Raw genomic sequence first — 7,451 nt, 5'->3', positions numbered from 1 at the left:
ACACCTCACTGTTGTCAATTCAATAATTTTCGGTGCCACAAGGGCAGCAGGTTTATTTCACATAACAGCAGAAACACAATCAAGCTGTGGCAACATCAAGCAAAAATTTCTAACATGGGATCAATAACCAGTATCAGTAAGAGCAGCAGTACCATTAAAATCAGCAATGTAATCAAGTCCATGGAGCTGGATTATTCTTTTTTAATGGCATTCAAGAAACAGAGGACATCCACATACCTCCTACGTTACTATATTAGAAAAAAGTTGAAGAAAGAAAATGAGCTTTTTTGTTTTACTTGTGGAATAAATGTGTTTGCTTTGTTTTAATTTTTACTATTCTTTGTTTTGTTGATGTGGAAAGTGTGAATGATGTCAACTGCAATACTGGGAAATTAAAATATATTCCTACATATACAAAGGCTGACCTATGACAACTTGGTAGAGCTCCTGAGCTGTCAGTGTCCTGGTGCAGTCTGCCACCTCCTGGCTGGAAGAGGGAACTGCATGCATCACCAATGAAGCCTGCAACAAAGTATGGAAACAAAAAGAAAAAAAAACTCTTACATTTTTCAGTGAAACGACAAATGTAAATGCTTAACTTTAAATTTAAGCTGTTCTGATCTTACCCGACTGCTGGAAGTCGGGTTTTGGGGGCCGCTGCTTTTGGTTCCCGGGGAATTATAGCTGTGCTTGACCTTGGTCTCTGAGATCTCACTGCTCTCCAGGTCGCTGATACAGAGTGTCGGAGGAACAAGCCCCTGAGAAGGAACAATTCCAATGTCCACATCGTCCTTCATCTTTTCTTGCTGTCTGAAAACACCAATCAACACAGGCCAACATTTAGGATACATGTTCATCAAACATTCACTCCCACCAGTCAGATGGGTCCTCCCTGAGCCCGGTTCTGCTGGAGGTTTGCTCAGAGGAATCCAAAGGCTACTTTGGATTGTTGGGTTCTCTGTTTAAATTTATAACGTCTATACCTGACTTTGTTGAGCACTGTGTGATAACGTGTGCTGTTAACTGTGCTAAACAAATAAAACTGAATCGAACTGAATTGAATAAATGCAAAGTTCTTGTTTATTTTAACAATTTAACACAGAATAGTTTTGCTGGAGCTGATGTATTCCTCACGTTTGTCCACTAGATGATTGTATTGTAAGATTTAAAAAAGAAGAAGAAGAAGAAAAATGACAAAATATAAGCCTGAGATGGGCTTTTGGTCAGCAGTTATGATGCTGATTAGAAAACCGACCTCTCGTTGATCCTCTGTAGTCGTGTTTGTCTGAGCTGTTTGATGAAGTCTGCGTAAATCTGTCGATGCCGCTGTCGTTGCTCTTCCTCTTCCTTGGTGAAAGCATAGTCGGTGTCTACATAGCTGTAGCGGGGTACACCAGTGAAGATGGTCCTAAGGAGGACACAAACAGGAAACATAGACAGACAGTGCATCTTTTAATTCCAGCAGCAACTGTGCAATTTCAAAACATAAAAACTAATCGGCTATAACAATATGTCAACATTTTTAGTTTTCTTTTTATTTAATTTTTTTCGGTGGTTAGTGTGATGGTTTCGTATTTTCTTAGGTCTGGGTTTGGTGGCTCGTTGTTTAAAAGACGCTCAATCCATTGTGCTTTTGATCTTTTGCCAGTTTTATGGTCATAACTCTGGAAAAAAAGTGTATGTATGTGTATTGTGTATATGGCATCAAAACCCATGAATACAGTCACATCTGTGTTTATCACAATGTCAGTGATGTGACCATGAAGACGACACAGTTAAAATCTAGTCAATCAGTCAATCTCTGTCCAATATGTTGATTCCATATTTTCAGAGGGATTTGTTGTTGTTTGATGTCAAAGACAATTCAACTGGCACATTGGAATCTGCACAGATGCTGTGACAGTGTGTTTCTGTGACCTTTACCTGTACTGTCTGTGTGAAGAGGCAGGCCTGATGCTCGCAGCTCTGTCATTAGGAAAGGCCAGGAACTCCTCCTCCTCCGTGTTCTGACTCCTGTCCCTGTGATGCTCATGGAGCCCTGTTTTGTCAGCACTGAGGATAGCAACATGTGCTGTTTCACGATAGCGAGTCAGATCACTGCACCGAACCTCAGGCCATGATCCAATTGGATCGGTCACTGTTGTAGTGATGTATGAGGGGAGGCCAATCAGAACAGGACAGAAAGCAACATCAGAATCATGAAAACTGAACAGGGTGAGCATATTTTCTCTCTGAATAATTACAGCAATTTAAGGGCCACACACATGCATTATGCATTGTGCTACAGCGACACTACACAAATACAGAACATTTGTTTGCAGTCTATAACCTGCTGCTTAGCCTTCATAAGGAATAGTTTTCAATTGTTAATACTGACCAGGATTTAGTTTAGTCACTGGGTGTGTTGTCTCACTGTGGCAGGAGGCAGACAAGTGCAGGCTGATGGTGTGGAAGCTGCAAAGCTCAAGTTCAGTTCTATGGTCAGCCTTCTGACAAGCAACTAGACCTACAGCATCGAGCTTCTGCTGCACCTGGAAGCGCCCTTGCTGGTGTGCATTGAAAGAAAAAACTACATCCTGGGAAACACAACAGAGAGAAAAAAGTTCCCACATGTCTTGGTTTTATAAATGATTGATAGAATCTGTCATCATCCTAACCTGGCACTGCCCAGGGCCAATGGTGCCAGTAGAGGGCTTGGTGGTGAAGTGTGCCAGTTTGTGGAAGCGGAAGTTGACCGGAAGTTGAGGGCAGAGGTTCTGGAGCACACACAGAAGGTCCACGCGTTGGCCCGTCACACAGCTGGGGAAGTCGAATCTGTGAGAGGGACGAGGCACCAAAGACACCGGAAGTCCAGAGCCTGTCACTGCGAGCTCCACACTGCTGCTAGCTAGAGAGGCAAAGGGAGCCGAATTACTATCGCAGCTGTAATCATGAATTCATCAACTAATAATCAGCTTATGAAAGCAGTATATAAAACAAAGTCATGCGAGTCACAGTACTGCCTCTGAACAGTGTCTCCTGTCCTCGTGTGTTTGTGAGTACCATTACGGTGAGTGAAGCCGTGGTTACTCGTCACGGACTCAAACAGCAGGAAGAGGCTGTAGTCTTGCCGGCTGACCGTGGAGCCGCGTCTCTTCCCTTCAGCCGAACTGTGAACAGAACCGGTTCAGAATATTAAAGAACATTAGTCCATATCTCTACTGTCTCACCATCATCTCCTCGTTAGTATAGTGGTAAGTATCCCCGCCTGTCACGCGGGAGACCGGGGTTCGATTCCCCGACGGGGAGGAACGGTATTTTTTCCCGCATTTATTTCTTATTAACATCTTTACAGTAAAACGACTTTTTTTCAATAAAAGTTATTGTTATATCGATGTAAATACTAGTGGGTACTACTAGAGATACTCCTTGTTCTACTACATGTTCACAGACTATGTACCCTTTGCAGACGGGGCTGAAGCGCACTGCCACTGTGGTTTCTTCATATGGACCCAGTCGGCCTTGTTTAGGTGCACACACCAAGACCTGAGAGACCTCCTGGATGACTGGGCTGCACCTCTCCCTTCTATCCAGCAAGGCGGCATCTGTGCTCTTCTGGATGTTTGTTCCCTACAAAGTCATCATAATCAAGACATTGGCTTTTTTTCTTTTTCTTGTTTAGTGGCTTCTGTTCATCCTCCAACAAAAGAGCTGTGCAGATGGACAGTTGCAGACTTGCTTTCTAGAAGAATCACTCACCGCCTCAGTGCCAGCAGCAGTGCCCTGGAGCAGACAGACCCAGTCACAGGCCTGAGGTGCGTTGTTTCTCAGAACCACATTCTTCACACAGGATGTCCCAAAGTAGGCCGGTCCAAACCACAGACAAGACAGCGGAGCTCCCTGTAAGATGACACAATGCGCCATATTAACAGGAACACCATGAAAACAATATGGCGCCAAATTAGCTACAATATGAAATGTAATTGTAGATGTACCTGCAGGTCAAAGACCTCCAAGTGTTGGTCCACCACTTCAGCCCTGATGCTGAGAACAACAGCAGACTGATTCTGGAGCTTCACCCTGGCACGGACAAAACAAAAAGTACAGGACTGGTAATCAATACCTTAAAACAGCAAAAACAATCATCACTGAGACACACATCATATTTACTCTGCGACAAAATAGTAAATCCTTAAAGCTTAAGTTTTATTTTAAAAATATACAAGATTTGACATCCAGTGGCCGGTCCCTTCAACAGAAGCTACCAGGCCGTCAGGTATCTGTGTTTATGGGTTGTCATACAGAGCCTTCTCCTCCATGTGCCGGGGTCTGTCTGTGCGCAGTTCTACTTTGAGCCACTGGGTGGTGCCAGCTGCTACGACGCCACTGGAGGGTGAGAGGCTGAGGCAGGAGTCCCCACAGTAATGCACCTGGAACACACCTTCAATAAAAACACACACACACACACATAAATGCATGCATTCTGCTGCACTGCACAGACCCTCTGGCTTCAGTCTGAACCAGCAGCTTCTCTCCACACAGTCACTGCTGACAGAACAAAGCTGTGCTTCAGCAGCCACTTACCACAGCAAAGCTGTTGCTCAGGATATTTAAAAATATACACTTTTTACTAAATATAAAGCAATTAAATGATTAAGCATTTTTAGTAAAACATGAAAGCTGCAGTGTGACGTTATTTGAAAAACCGTTTGATGATTGTAGATTTTATTTAGCAGCGATGATTTTCACTTGATCACAGAGTCCAGATTTTACTAGATCAATACAAGCAGGACAGCTGAAGTGGCAGCGATCCACTGCTCGGTTTACCTGGTGCTGATCCTTGATTGGTTATCGGATGATGTTTGCTGAGCACCTGACTGCTGGCGACAACACAGCCAAAGTCTAACAATGAGTCCATGAAGAGGGAACAGGTCCTGGGAGACCTGGAGCAGCAGAGACAGTGTCAGCGTGCTCAGTGTCACACATGAGTGTGAACAACAACAACTATCTTTATTCATGCATCATATCCCATCACATGCTCACCCTAGCAGTGGGACTTTTATCATGTCCATATCATCGATGTGAACCAGAAGCCAGTCTCTGACCTCCTTCTCTTCCTCTGGAGTGAACTCTATCACGCCCCCTACAGACAGACCAGGAGCCACCACCTCAGCCTGACCAGATGCTGTGAACCTGAACAGCTGCAGGACAAAGGAGACAGAAGAAGGTTTCAACCTCATGCAAAGGAAGGTTTTGATTCAAACAGACAGCATTTAGGCTCTGGCATGCTGTACGAACATTCTGAGGAGCCCCAAGAGCAAAAAGCTGCTGGACTACATGTGACCACATCAATACACTGAGACAGGGATCTCCAGCTCTGGTCCTCGTCAGCTGCTGTCCTGCAGGTTTTAGATGTTTCTGCAACACACCTGACTCACATGAATGGATCTCCAGCAGCTTGTTGTCCAGTTCTACACAAGTCTGTTGATGATCCATTAATGTGAGTCAGGTGTGTTGGAAACATCTAAAACCTGCAGGACAGCAGCTCACGAGGACCAGAGCTGGAGATCCCTGAAGAAACATCTAGAACCAGCCACAGCCTGGAGTCCGCTCACATTCTTCTTGCTCAGTGACTTTTTTTTTCCCGACAAAAGTCTCAGCTTCAGTATTCATGACTGCAAATGTGTTACATTTTTGACTGTTAGAAAAAAAAACTAAAACTAAAAGTGTTTTTCATTTTTCTGTCAAAAAAAAAAAAAGTCAAAGTGGTTGAAAGTGAAAATAATCACGTTTCAGACGTTCATACTTCGTCTAATTGCTGAAAACACCTCAGGTACCTTAGAGGAGGGCTTCTCCCAAACCACTTTCTTGGAGGTTCTTCCAGCGTTGCTCGCCGTCACCCTGATCTTGTAAACTTGTCCCACTTGGACGTCGTTAAACTCGACGGCCGGCGGCTCCACTCGGACGCAGCTTGCTGCCATCACAGCGCTTCACAGGTAAAGAGGACCGCAGGTCGCTTCTTCCTCTCATAACCAGCCTTCACTGTTTATCTGCCACTTGTTGCTGACTTACATACCGACAGTTGACTCGACCGTTGCTGCCCAGGCGTCCGTATTGACAGCTCAGGTGGTTTCTAGGCAACGACTCCCGGAGCTGCGCTCGTTTTACACACTTGGGCAGTCAAGATGGGCGGAGCTACTGCAATCAACGTCATACAAACCATGGTTTCTTGCCTATTGCAGTGGAATTTTATGCTTCAGTGGCATGGATAATAAAGTGGAAGAAGGTTTAGTTAGTTAGTTAGTTTGTTTTTAACAAAGAGGGGATTTTCCCAACTTATCTCCGCTACCTTCTCTGTTCTCAGACATCATGGAGCACACGTTGCTGCACAGGTGGATAAATCAATGTAAAAGCTCACTTATTGATAGAATACAACTGACCAGAACTACACGTAGCCAAATACAAACACAGTGGACATGCAGAGTTTCCTCCAGCAGGGGGCAGCAGGCTCTCCGGGAGCCATGGCGACTTAAACAAATGACACTTGACTGTAGATTTTACTTTTACAACCCATTTATTGAATGTCCAGCTGAAAATGGCTTTTTAAGGCTGAATGTAAATTTAAATATAAAATAAAATAAAATGTAATTAAATAAATAAAAAGTAAAACCATAAATAGTAATGTCTTGATGGGGCTGTAGAATCAGTGGCAAAGTTTGCAGCCAGGCTCAGAACCATGAATGTTTCTGGGTTTTCTATAGAAGAGCTCTGAGGCTCTGTTGGAGGGAAATTGTGTGAGAGGCTCAGCAGCATCCAGGCTGCAGCTGATCCCCTGCAGCCTGGTTCAGGACATTCCTATAGGGACAGAGCACAGTGGCATTATGGATCACTGCTCTTACAATGGAAATATACTGAATTTATGTATTATTTTATTTTTTATTTATTTAACAGACATATTGACATGTATACTATGCAAAAAAAATAAGAAAGGGAAAAAAGGTTCATGGACACTCCCCATTATCAGTGTTGTAGAGCCATGAGTGGAACCGGCTGTTTCTTTCAGCCCATGTAGGGTCCCATCCTGAAGCCTGAGCTCCCCTTTAGGTTCTCCTCCTCTACTCTCATCTCTCTCCTGCTCCTCCACTCGGCTCTCCTCCACTTTGCTCCACAGCCCCTCCCTGTCTGATGTTACTGGTCTGATACGTTCAACATTAACGTTACATCATTTACACTCACATCACATCTGATCACAGTGTGATCACTATTATTTACCTGAACATCATCATTTATGAGTCAGTAAAAGGCTAATGCTACCTGGCTAGCGTCATCTCCATCAGGTGTCTTTCTCTTCTCAGAGAAATATGTGAACAGCTTCATCTGAAGATGCAGTCAGCAGGTCCATCATGGCGTCTACATGTTAGCTTCATGCTATCAGTCACTTTACTCACGTTAGCCACACTGAGTTGGCCCCG

General features: G+C 44.1%; 1 non-coding gene across 1 annotated transcript; it reads left to right on the top strand.

Moving 5' to 3' along the window:
- Positions 1–3,216: 3,216 nt before the first annotated feature.
- On the top strand, positions 3,217–3,288 carry trnad-guc (transfer RNA aspartic acid (anticodon GUC)). Its single transcript has one exon. It is a non-coding gene; the product is annotated as a tRNA-Asp (tRNA).
- Positions 3,289–7,451: the final 4,163 nt, after the last annotated feature.

Source organism: Stegastes partitus, unplaced genomic scaffold (assembly GCF_000690725.1).
Source record: "Stegastes partitus isolate 25-593 unplaced genomic scaffold, Stegastes_partitus-1.0.2 Scaffold401, whole genome shotgun sequence".
Classification (NCBI taxonomy): Eukaryota; Metazoa; Chordata; class Actinopteri; family Pomacentridae; genus Stegastes; species Stegastes partitus.
Note: the sequence above shows the minus strand (reverse complement) of the source record. Positions and strands in the feature narration are given on the sequence as shown.